General features: G+C 43.4%; 1 long non-coding RNA gene across 1 annotated transcript in view; it reads left to right on the top strand.

The window, feature by feature from the left end:
* Nucleotides 1-321: 321 nt before the first annotated feature.
* Nucleotides 322-13685, top strand: part of LOC143031163 (uncharacterized) — a 57144-nt gene continuing 43780 nt past the window's right edge. Inside the window, exons 1-3 of the long non-coding RNA XR_012966982.1 lie at nucleotides 322-431; nucleotides 1081-1146; nucleotides 5918-6040. This is a non-coding gene — a long non-coding RNA (uncharacterized LOC143031163). The remainder of the gene's footprint in view (nucleotides 432-1080; nucleotides 1147-5917; nucleotides 6041-13685) is intronic.

The following is a 13685-nucleotide window of genomic DNA, read 5'->3' on the forward strand; positions in this document are numbered from 1 at the left end:
GTGTGTGTGTGTGTGTGTGTGTGTGTGTGTGATTCACCTTGGTCTTTGGATCACGTGTTGGACTCGTGATCAACAGCTATTTCCCTCCCGGAAGAGAGCTCAGAGCTCGTATGACCGATCTATGGGTAATGCTATGTATGTGTGTGTGTGTGTGTGTGTGTGTGTGTGTGTGTGTGTGTGTGTGTGTGTGTGTGTGTGTGTGTGTGTGTGTGTGTGTGTGTGTGTGTGTGTGTGTGTGTGTGTGTGTGTGTGTGTGTGTGTGTGTGTGTGTGTACGTGTGTGTAAATATACCTAGAAATCTAACTTATCTACCTTCTACAGGTCCCATTACTTCTTCGGGAGGTATCTACGGGTATCTAAGAGATGATCACGTGATCCTGGTATTCCCAAGAATACTTAAGAATACTTACTGAATTACCCCAATGGTGAAGGTAATTTTTTTCTAAACCAAATCTAGTTTCATGTCAACTTTATTATCATTATTAATATTATTATTATTATTATTATTATTATTATTATTATTATTAATAATATTGCTATCATTATCATCATCATTATCATTATCACTATTTCCTTAATTATTACTATTGTTATTATAGCATTTACTAACATTATTACTGATATCGTTATTCTAGATTGTCAGAGATATGTAACAACTCTAAATTACTAATTCAATTAACTTAATTAATCCCTTTTTATTATTAATTTGATTTGTCATTTGATTAATTTATTGGTTAATTTATAAATGTTTAGTGTTGGTAAATGTTGCGTCAGTGTGTGGATAAAGGAAACTTTTCTCTCATTCAATTATCGTTGAAAGTGATGGCACATTCTCTTTTGTTTGTTTTGTTTGATTTTATTTCGTTTTCTTGTGTTTTCATTTTATTCATTAGTTTATTTATTTATAAAATTATTCATTTATTGATCTATTCACTTTATTTATTCAACAATTTAATTATTCATTTTTTGTTTATCTATTTATTAATCTATTTATCTATTTGCTTATGTGTTTATTTATATATTTATTCATGTATTCACTCATTCATTTATCTATATACTTATCTATTCATTTATTTTCAGGTTCCTTCTTGAATCGTACTTCTGATTGGTTGAAGAAAATGTCGACAATTGAGGACATCTTGAGAAGTATTTCCAGATATTGTCGTTTATCTATTTATTTATTTATTTTCATTTTTTTCTTTCTATTTCCATGAATTTATTCTATTTCATTTCGTCTTATTTTATTTTATTTGTTTGTTCGTTCATTTATCTATTTATTTGTTGATTTGTTTTGTCCATGCACGTTTCAGTTGTGATCTATCTTTAGTAAAGCTTAAGGGGGTTATCACACTGGGGGGAATTTTCCTTCAGCATCCGATTCATCGGCGATACCGCCGACCTCCAGCACTATTTTGTCATTTGATATCCTGGAGGAAAATGATTTTCCTCCTACATTCCTTCCCGAATGCTGCCGGCTGCAAATTTGCTCCAACAATCGGAAGTAAAGTAGACCAGTGTGATAGGGGCTGTCATCCCTATCCATTAAACCCATTAAACTCCGATGACAAGATGTCTTGTCATTTGGTCAAATAAAACAAAAAATCATAAAACACCAAAATGTTTGATCAAACACCAGAAAAATATGACGTCAGTCCTCGCTGCGAGCGAAGCGAGCGAAGCGAGGACTGACGTCATATTTTTCTGGTGTTTGATCAAACATTTTGGTGTTTTATGATTTTTTGTTTTATTTGACCAAATGACAAGACATCTTGTCATAGGAGGAGTTTAATGGGTTAAGTTATCTTATCTTCTCTTGAACATAAGAATAGAACATAAGAATGAAGGGGACTTCAAGAGGCCCTAAGGCCTACACTAGGTAGTTCAATGTCCCTATTCATAGAGTTACCTCTTAAAACGACACCTTTTTTCAGCGCTCACTACATGGTTACTAAGTCCATTCCATTCGTTATCCGTTCTATTGGTAAACCACTTCTTACCTCTTTCCTTCTTAAACCAAAATTTGTCTGATTTAAACCACTTTCGTGTACTTGTGTTTATACACAATATGAAACTTAGCAGCTTTCTCTCTCTCTCTCTCTCTCTCTCTCTCTCTCTTTGTCATTTTCATATCAATTCTTTTCTTTTTCCTTTCAAAATAACCATCTCATCGTCACTATAAGATTTGTAATACAGTTTCGTGTGAATTTTTTTTTTCTTTTTTATAATTTCATGCAGTTTCATTACATTTCTTTTGTAGGTTTTTGGAATACCATTTGCCCAGGATCTCGGAATCTCTTTCTTGATCTTTGTGGCAATGAAAGTCGCCAGAAATGGAATCATATTCGTCGTTTAATGGCAAAGGCTTGGGCGAACTACCTAGAGCAGTCCACCCGCGCTCAAGGAATAGGTGCTCGTGGGAAGGGAAGAGAAGTCTGCAGGAAAGTGAATAGCCGTGTATAAAAATGGGGCTATTGCTAAAATTGACGCTTTTAGGGGTATTTATCAGAGTTTTTGTGTCGTGGCTCATGAGGCATGGACAGGGAGACTCTGTGTTCCAGATCTGCATCATCATTTGAGAGGAGGTTCTTTTTGGGGGGGATATCAATCAACCAGGACCTCAACCAACAAAGTTACGAGAGGAATCAGATGCTATGTCGTAGAAACGGTCAGCAAGAAGGAAAGATTTTTAGTGGTAGGTAAACTCGGATAAGATGCAGTACGAGAGGAACTTAAAGGGGGGTTATACGGTCTAACGGCTCGTCGAACGCGGTTCGACAGACACGTGTTTAAAGTGATGTGTGAACGTGTGAACGGGGTATTTGGTTGTCGAACGCGGTTCGACAACCAAATACCCCGTTCACACATCACTTTAAACACGTGTCTGTCGAACCGCGTTCGACGAACCGTTAGTGTAAACCCCCTCTTAGAAATGAAATTTCCATTAGGAGAAGGCATATGTTTGTGCGTGTAGTCGAGTTTATTACATAAGAACATAAGAATGAAGGAGACTGCAAGAGACCATAAGGCCTACACTAGGCAGCTCCGTATCCATCACCACCTGTCATCCCCATCCATAAAGTTGTCTAATCGTTTCTTAAAACAACTGATAGTTTCAGCGCTTACTACATGGTTACTAAGTCTATTCCATTCGTTGACCACCCTATTAGTAAACCAATTCTTGCCTATTTCCTTCTTAAATCTAGATTTGTCCAGTTTATAACCATTACTGCGAGTCCTGCCCTGTTGTTTTAATATGATGACCTTGTTTGCATCACCCTTGTTAAAGCCTTTGATCCACTTGAACACCTCTATTAGATCACCCCGCACTCTGCGTCTTTCCAGAGAGTGTAAGTTAAGGTGCCTAAGCCTCTCTTCGTAAGGCAAATTTCTGAGTCACATTGTTTGTTATGTGCTTGTGTATGTGTGTGTGTATGTACCACGCAAGGATTTCTGCCTCTGTGCGGGTGTACATACAGCGGGATATATTGCAATATGAGTGGTAGGGTGGTGAGTTTAAACACCAAGAATCCGTTGAAGTTTTATTTCTGACGTTTCGTCCAACTAGGACTTCTTCAGAGTGTACACAAATAGAACAATGACAACTTATATACCCGCACAGCTCACCCCGTTCCCCCTCGGTCAATGCATTGACCGAGGGGGAACGGGGTGAGCTGTGCGGGTATATAAGTTGTCATTGTTCTATTTGTGTACACTCTGAAGAAGTCCTAGTTGGACGAAACGTCAGAAATAAAACTTCAACGGATTCTTGGTGTTTAAACTCACCACCCTACCACTCATTCTGTCTTCACACCTCAATATTGCAATATGATGTATGAGACAGAGCCAGTTCCCTGGTGGCGAAACGCACCTCCTAAACTAGCAGAGCCGTTCTGCCGGCCAAGGGAAGGCAAGTATGACTAAAGCACACAAAATGAATGGACGACGGCCGGAGTTTCCCTGTTCTCTACTACGACTACCACATAGCCAGCCAGCCAATCCTAGGCTTTACACGGTTCCTTGACTAGTAACTTCATCACAGACGGACAAAGCGATCGTCAGCCTAAACACTCATGTTCCCACAGTCACACAATGAAGTCAAGACGATAATTAAATGCAGAGGAACAACACAACAAGGTATAAAGGACACCCCTACAGAATACATTGTTACTAAGGCCATTGCATGTATTAAGACCGTGATTCTCAACCTGGGGGGGCATGGGGACCCCCCCAAAGGAGCCATGACAAGAATTTAGGGGGTCTATGCACTACTGTTACAAGGTGGAAGAAATATAAGAAAGTTATGGTTGTCAATTTTGTGTTTAAGCAAAGGGTTTGTCTTTATTAGCATTCTATTATTATTACTACTATTATTTTCTTTTTCCCTTTTTTTGGCGAGGTGGGATCTGGGAGAAAGATGAAGGGGGGGGGCGGAATAGAGTGAAAAAAAGGTTGAGAGCCACTTGATTAAGACCTTGGTAACACGTTCTTATACTTGGTATGTCTTTGTCCAAATACCACATTCAAGTGCCTGACGGACATGTGCACCAATGGTCCAGTGGTTGTGTCTATCTTCGCTTGCATTCCATTCTTATGTATTACTGTCGCCATGCCTCCTGTAGACCAAGTCTCAACACTGAATTAAATCGCTTTGCATCCACTAGATGTCACTAGCTATCGGCCTAAGACCCCATCTATGGCCTTGTATGGATCTCGAGGGCCACTATAGGCCACAGGGCAAGATAGAATTGGCCCTCGTTAAAAGGTTTGGTGTTGATAATTGTGACAAGATTTGGTTCATGACGCGGCACCAGTTCGACAGTGAAACAAAATCCAGTCGTTTATCGTTGGCTTTCCCTTTGCGTTTCCATTTTACATACCCTTCTTTCGCTTTCTCAAAAAAGTATCGTCGATATACCTCAGGCTTCTTTGTAATGATGGATACTTGGTTCTCTACGCTTCCCATGAAGAGTTTGGAAAAGAGAACGCCTAATCGGGAATCCATTGGAATAACATCAACCTAAAGGCATGAATTCCCTTATGCCTTGACGTTGCAGTATGTCAATATATTCCTCAGAATGTTGTCTAGTATCTCCAAAGCTTGGGTTGTGTTATCCTTATATATTCTACTGCATATCAAGTCTAGACCTATCTGTAGGGACGTTTGTAAACAAGGATTCCACATCCAAAGCTAAAATCGTCATTTCTGTATCGTTTTGCTTCAAGATGTCCGGGAAAACATGACCTTGTAAGTAGAAGACATGAGACGATACAGAAACACACACACGCACACGCACATACATACACAAACACAAAGAAACAAAACAATTCAAACAGATTTCTATCATATACACACATTATCCTTGACATTATGATTCAAAGCAGTCAGGATCTGTCTCCCACAGACACAGTTCATTGGCCCCTCTCTCGCCAAAGACTGTGGTCGACTACCCTTTTGTGTTTTTAGTAGTTGTAGTAGTAGTAGTAGTAGTAGAAGTAGTAGTAGTAGTAGTAGTAGTAGTAGTAGTAGAAGCAGCAGACTATTTATTTAACTAGAAAAGACAGGAAAGAGGAGCTGGCTTAAAGATTTGCTGATAACCCCCTTGTATAGTCATATGGAGTGAGCTAAGCTAGTCTATAAATTTTTAACAATTTTTAACATTTAATCTACTGTAAAAGAGAGCGAGAGAGAGAGAGAGGGGGGGGGAGAGAGGACGGCTATGAACAAACAGCTGATATCAAGGGATGTTTTTTTCTATAATTTTCATTATATAAATGAACTAAGTATAAATATATTTCGCAAAATATTAATTCAACATTTCCAATGAGGATTTTCAGGATCGTCCCAAAAACCGGGTTCGATGCCCACTGGTTGATATTTACTTTTTTATTTTATTTATTTATTTATTTATTTTTTCAGGATTCATCTACTGCCATCTCCTCGCGATAATTCACATAAGAACATAAGAATGAAGGAGACTGCAAGAGACCATAAGGCCTACACTAGGCAGCTCGTTCTACAAAGTCCTACAAAGTCGCTAAGGTAGTATTTCTTTGATGCCCACATAACATAAGAACATATGAAGGAGACTGCAAGAGACCTTAAGTCCTACACTAAGCAGTTCCATGTCCATTACCACCTGTCACACCCATCCATGAAATTACCTAACCTTTTCTTAAAACAACCAATCGTTTCAGCGCTTGCTAACTACATGGTTACTAAGACTATTCCATTCGTTGACCAGCCAATTAGTAAACCAATTCTTGCCTATTTCCTTCGTAAATCTAAGTTTGTCCAATTTAAATCTATTACTGCGAGTCCTGCCCTGTTGTTTTGATATGATGACCTTGCTTGCATCACCCTTGTTAAAGCTCTTGACCCATTTGAATACCTCTATTAGATCAACCCGCACTCTACGTCTTTCCAGAGAGGGGAATGTATGATAGAGGAGAAAGAAGATCCTATCTTATGGTTTGCTATTGATGATCCAATACTATTGTCTCTTTTATCTCTATATCATCTTATCTTCTCTCTCTTTTTGTCTCATCTCTTGAGAAACCTTATCTCTTTGCTCAAAGCTTTGCTCAAACCTCCCACTTGCCTCCAACTATCCTAGTGTGAACACTTACTTGCCTGGTAAGTGAACTTGCACCACGCACAAACGCCTACTAAACTAGCCCCATGGCAACGATCCTTAAAGGACATGGAACTGCCAAGTGTAGGCCTTACGGTCTCTTGCAGTCTACTCCATTCGTGTATTCTTTAACAAGGGTGACCAGGCAAGGTCATCATATCAAGACAACAGGGCAGGACTCGTAGTAATTTATTTAAATTGGATAAATTTAGGTTTAAGAAGGAATTAGGCTGATTAATGGGGTAGTTAACGAATGGAATAAACTTAGTAATCAATTACTGGGCGTTGAAACAATTATTAGTTGTTTTAAGAGCAGACGAAAGAACTTTATGGATGGGGATGACACGTGATAATGGACATGGAACTGCCCAGTGTAACCTCATGAGGTCCGAGTTCGATTCCCGCCCAGGGCTGAAATTATTTCAGCATTGCTGCACTGCGAGCCGGCACCCCAACTCTAGTGAGCAAGGAGTTTTGTGTGTGTGTGTGTGTGTGTGTGTGTGTGTGTGTGTGTGTGTGTGTGTGTGTGTGTGTGTGTGTGTGTGTGTGTGTGTGTGTGTGTGTGTGTGTGTGTGTGTGTGTGTGTGTGTGTGTGTGTGTGTGTGTGTGTAAGGTCACACCATTACCCAGATATCGGGCATATATGAGCTCTGAGCTCTCATCCGGGAGGATAATGGCTGTCGATCACGAGTCCAACACATGATTCACGACCATAGTGAGTCATATACTAAAAATTCAATATTTCAGGTCAGACGGTACCCCACGAGTATAGCTCTTATCCTGTACACTAAAAAACTAGGTAAACATACATAAGAATATAAGCATACAGGAGACTGCAAGAGGCCATAAGGCTAGGGAGTTCCATGTCCCTAACCACCTGTTCCCCCTATCCATTAAGGAACATAAGAATGAAGGAGACTGCAAGAGGCCATAAGGCCTACACTAAGCAGTTCCATGTTGGCGCTGAAACCAACAGAGGTAACTATCGAGCCTTATCCTTGACCCCCATACACAGATGGACAAATTCAATTGTTGATCTGATGTCTTCTCTTCCTGCACTTAGGGGGTGGGGGCCGAAGGGGCGTTTCGCCTTTCACGTCATATTTCTTAGTATTTCATCAAGGTCCTGGTCCTTGCTTTGCCTGACCCCCATCCATTGCGACGTGCATCAGGTAGTTGCCTAGAGAGAATATGTCGGAGAAGATGCGACCCAACCATTGTAGCTGATGCAGAACAGCATAAAAATGGAGGAGGCTGCAAGAGACCATAAGGCCTACACTAGGCAGTTCCATGTCCCTTATCCCCTGTCATTTCTATCCATAAAGATGTCTCAACTTCTCTTAAAACCAAATAACATAAGAAGGGAGTAGACTGCCAGAGACCATGAGGCCTACACTAGGCAGTTCCATGTCCCTCTTAATAAGATTATCTCATCTATTAAAATGACCAATAGTTTCAGCGCTCACTAATTACATGATTACTAAGTCACACACACACACACACACACACACACACACACACACACACACACACACACACACACACACACACACACACACACACACACACACACACACACACACACGACTCGGTGGCGCGGTTGGTAGAGCACTGGACTGCCAGCACGGTGGTGCTCGCAGTACCTGGTTCGAATCCTGCCCAGGGCCGAAATTATGTCGGTATCGCTGCGCTTCGGGTCGTTACTCTGACTCTCGTGGGCGGGGAGTTGGGTGTGTGTGTGTGTGTAAGGTCATAGCATTACCCATAGATCGGTCATACGAGCTCTGAGCTCTCTTCCGGGAGGGAAATAGCTGTCGATCACGAGTCCAACACGTGATCCAAAGACCAAGGTGAATACACACACACAGGTGAATACACAAACATGAGAACTATTAAGATGTGAAGAAATAGTGTGTGTGTGTGTGTGTGTGTGTGTGTGTGTGTGTGTGTGTGTGTGTGTGTGTGTGTGTGTGTGTGTGTGTGTGTGTGTGTGTGTGTGTGTGTGTGTGTGTGTGTGTGTGTGTGTGTGTGTGTGATTCACTATCATGGTCTTGGATCACGTGTTGGACTCGTGATCGACAGCTATTTCCCTCCCGGAAGAGAGCTCAGAGCTCATATTATATGACCGATCTACGGGTAATGCTGTGACCTTACACGCACACACACCCCGCCCCAAATTCCCCGCCCACGAGAGTTGGAGTAACGACTCGCAGCGCAGCGATACTGAAATCATTTCAGCCCTGGGCAATAGACAAATAACCTCAGAGCTAGACAAGGGTTAAAAGCATAAGCCAGTTAACCACGACATACCAAGTTAACTAGGATTTTTTTTTAAATCTATTAATCATTATTATTATCATTTTCCTTAGGAGAAGAGGGACATGTTCCTAGATGACGTCCGTCCACTCCCTGAATAGGAGTTCCGTTGTTGACGTCAAATAAGTTTTGTCACTGTACCTCCTCCTCCTCCTCCCCTCCTCCTTCACTCCCCCTTCCTCTCTCCCTCTCCCCCTCCTCTTTCACTCCCCATCTCCCCCTCCTGTTCCCCCTCCCCTCCTCCTCTTCCTCCTCCCCTCCTCTCCTCCTCCCCCTCTCCCTCTCCCCCTCATCCTTCCCTCCCCTCCTCTTCCTCCTCCCCCTCTCCCATCTACTCTCCCTCACCCTCTTCCCCTCCCCCTCTCCCTCCTCCCCCTCCTTGAGCTCTTAAATAGAATCGACAACCGACACTTGGGGGGGGGGCAGTGGAATGTCATTTGTTGAATTTTAATTCTGGGGAGAGCGAGAGGGGGGGACAGGGGTGGGAGTAGGGGGGAAGAGGGGAGGAACAGGGGGAGAGGGTAGGAGAGGCATGGGAGAGAGGGAGAAGAAGAGACAGAGAAAAAGGGGGAGAGGGGGAAGGGGGGAGGTTTTGAGGGGGAGAGGGGAGAGAGGGAAAGAGAGAGAGAGGGGGAGGGGGAGAGGGGGAGAGAAGGGAAGGGGGAGAGGGGGAGGTATCTTAGTCACCAGACAATTTTAATAATCTATTTCGGGATAAGTAGTCTAAAGCGATCAATGATATTGCACAATATTATTGACGAAGTATTGAACAGTGACACAATATATCTAAGACCTCAAATGCACAGGCCAAGCACATGAGCCTCTTCAATACAATCCCTGTACTGTCAATAATATTGTGCAATACGGAATATTGCGCAATATTTCTTATCGCGTAGTGCCAGCTTTACCCGAAAGGGATTAAGATTAATTTATGGATTTTTTTTCTTTCTTTTTTTAGGAGGGGAGTGGAAGAGGGGAGAGGTACCTAGACGACGTCCCGTCCCGTCCACTACCTACAACAGAGGCTAAGAAACAAGATTAATCTAAGGAAAAAATTCCTAGGGGAGGGGAGAGGTACCTAGTCGACGTCCCGTCCCGTCCACCACTTACAACAGAGGCGAAGAAATAAGATTAATTTAAGGGAAAAAATTCTAGTGGAGGGGAGTGCAAGAGGGGAGAGGTATCTAGACGACGTCCTGTCCCGCCCACCACCTACAACAGAGGCTAAGAAATATGATTACTTTAAAGAAAAAATTCCTAGGGGAGGGGAGTGGAAGAGGGGAGAGGTACCTAGACGACGTCCCGTCACGTCCCGTCCCGTCCACCTACAACAGAGGCTAGGAAATAAGATTAATTTGAGGAAAAAAAATTCTAGTGGAGGGGAAAGGTACCTAGTCGACGTCCCGTCCTGTCCACCACCTACAACAGAGGCTAAAAAATAAGATTAATTTAAGGAAAAAATTCCTAGGGGAGGGGAGAGGTACCTAGACGACGTCCCGTTCCGTCCCGTCCACCACCTACAACAGAGGCTAAGAAATCAAATTAAGGGGAAAAAAAATCTAGGGGAGGGGAGTGGAAGAGGGGAGAGGCACCTAGACGACATCCCGTCCCGTCCACCATCTACAACAGAGGCTAAGAAATAAGATTAAGGAAAAAAATTCTAGGGGAGGGGAGTGGAAGAGGGGAGAGGCACCTAGACGACGTCCCGTCCCGTCCCGTCCCGTCCACCACCTACAACAGAGGCTAAGAAATAAGATTAAGGAAAAAAATTCTAGGGGAGGGGAGTGGAAGAGGGGAGAGGCACCTAGACGACGTCCCGTCCCGTCCCGTCCCGTCCACCACCTACAACGGAGGCAAGATCCCCAACCGGCCGGGGCCGGCCGGCCGGCTCACCGGCCATCGCGTCTCGCTGCAAATTCCAGACTTCAGACCGGAAATGCCAATGTACCACGAGGCCCTCTTCCCCCCAGTCCCCCAAACTTTCCCCCATTTCCCCCACATTCTTGCATTCTCCCCCACCCCTTTGCGCCTGGGCTCTATCCAGCAATCCTACAGCAACCGCAAGCAAGAGGAAAAATAGAGAAATAGAGACAGAGTAGAGAAATATTCAGAGTTTTCTCGTCGTCTCTCCGTGATGCAGGGCTAGTCCATCGGAAGCCATCTTGGGCGGCCAGACGCCGAGATTCTCAGAGGTGTTTCAGCGCTGTTTCTCTTATGTACACGGACACCTGATTCAGGGACTGAGTGCTTCTTTACTACATCTCTCTCTCTTCCTCTCTCTCTCTCTCTCTCTATGTCTACCCGTATAAATCTCTGTTTATTTATCTATCAATCTATCTCACACTATCTTTCTCTCTAAACCTTTATTCACCTTCCCTCACCACACACACACACACACACACACACACACACACACACACACACACACACACGTACACACACACACGCGCGCATACATACATACACACATCACAATACCTTCTTTATGCGCACGAATATATATACATATTTAAATACACAAACATACCTATAAGCACCCACAATATAAAACAAAAGAGAGAGAGAGAGAGAGAAAGAGGGAGAGAGAAAGAGAGAGAGAGAAACATCTCCTTGTACTGTGAATCTAAAAGATAAATATTTGTTGAGCGCGTCTTGACTTAACACATAATCACGGTTTCCATTCACTAAATGACAATCAACCTCCGACCGCCCCCACCCCCACCCCACCCCCGGCCCCAAACCCCGAACACAATCGACAGACAACACCCACATCACATTCCCCCGATGATTGTTTGTCACACTATCTGGTGTTGTCGTTGCTTGTTGAAGTCTCCCTTATTATGAGCAATTATACTCCAAAGGTTGTGGTAGTGTCTTAACCAAGGGGAGAAAGTGGTCTTTATATCAAGTTTTAGCTATAGCAAGGTGATTTCACGAAGCTAACTGATTTTGCAGACATTATCTGGCCGGATGGCGTGACACATGGAGAAGCTTAGAGTTGATCACGAAAAAAACATGATTATTTACAGTAGTTGTAGAGCCTGTTATGTTTGTGATAAAACCGTAGTGGCTTCATCCAGTAACAAATATTTCGGGAAAAGGTAGTTTGTAGGCTCTGTATAAAGAGAACTGGCAGGAAGAAAGAAAAGAAAAAATTAATCTAAGTTTGATGGGATTCATAGGACGCTTGGGTGCGTCGAGCCTTCACTATCATATCGCCTCTTCAACTCAGCAGATTCCTGATGATTTCCATTTCCCTGGCAGCTCCGAGCACGGGGGGGGAAGATTCATAAAAACATAAGAATGGAGGGGCCTGCAAGAGACCCTAAGGCCTACACTGGGCAGTTCCATGTCCATTACCACCCGTCATCCCAAACGACCAGTTGTTTTAGCGCTCAGTAATTGGTTACTAAGTTTATTCCATTCGTTAAAACAGCCAATAATTGTTTGACCACTCTGTCGGGTAAATCACCTCTTGCCCGTTTCTTTCTCGGCTCGGACGTTAAGCGTCTCCAGGCGAGAACCACCTCGCTACCGGGCTCTTCCGTCCTTGTGAAGGTTGAGTCGAAGTTGTTCCTTATTCGGTTCAGGTCCCATGAAGTCGGCTTCATCAGGTCCCAGGGTTTAGGTAAGTGTTTCCTAGAAAACTTAAGATTTAAGAAGGACATAGGCAAGAATGGTTTACCAAATAGAGTAGTTAACGAATGGAATAAACTTAGTAACCAATTACTGAACGTGAAACAATTATTGGTTGTATTGAGAGATGGTTAGACAACTTTTTCAATAGGTGGTAAGGGACATGGAACTGCCTAGTGTAGGTCTTATGGTCTCTTGCATCCTCCCCCCATTCTTATGTTCACATATAAATTGAACAAATCTAGGTGTGTGTGTGTGTGTGTGTGTGTGTGTGTGTGTGTGTGTGTGTGTGTGTGTGTGTGTGTGTGTGTGTGTGTGTGTGTGTGTGTGTGTGTGTGTGTGTGTGTGTGTGTGTGTGTGTGTGTGTGTGTGTGTGTGTGTGTGTGTGTGTACATACACGTCTATGTACACGCGTATTAATGTGTGAATACATACATGTGCGTTTTAGCTTCAGTGTGTACGTATGTACGTATAGGTGTAAACTTATATACGTATACGCACATGCCTGTGTGTGTGTGTGCGTGTATGTGTGTGCGTGTATGTATGTGTACGCTCGTGTGTACATATGTACGTGTGTGCGTTTCTTGGTGAAATGATTACGTAACAAGATGACATCTCCATCTTCTCCAACATCCTCCTCCTCCTCCTCTTCCTCCTCCTCCTCCTCCTCCTCCTCCTCATCATCATCATCATCTTCATTACATATCCTCTCTCCTCCTTCTCTTTCTCCTTCTCCCCCTCCTCTTCCTCCTCCCCTCCTCCTCCTCCTCTTCCTCCTCCTCCTCCTCTTTTTCCTCCTCCTCCTCCTCCTCCTCATCATCATCATCTTTATTACATATCCTCTCTCCTCCTTCTCTTTCTCCTTCTCCCCCTCCTCTTCCTCCTCCCCTCCTCCTCCTCCTCCTCCTCCCCCTCCCCCTCCCCCTCCAGCGCCACATTGGCTAAAGAATGTGCAATTCTGCATTACAGGAAGCTAACACACACACACACACACACACACACACACACACACACACACACACACACACACACACACACACACCGTGGTTAGTGTCCCTGCCACCCACTCTTCAGTACCGAGTGCGAGCCCCACTCAGTGCG

Source organism: Oratosquilla oratoria, chromosome 12 (genome assembly GCF_046742065.1).
Source record: "Oratosquilla oratoria isolate Oo_2021 chromosome 12, ASM4674206v1, whole genome shotgun sequence".
Taxonomy (NCBI): domain Eukaryota; kingdom Metazoa; phylum Arthropoda; class Malacostraca; order Stomatopoda; family Squillidae; genus Oratosquilla; species Oratosquilla oratoria.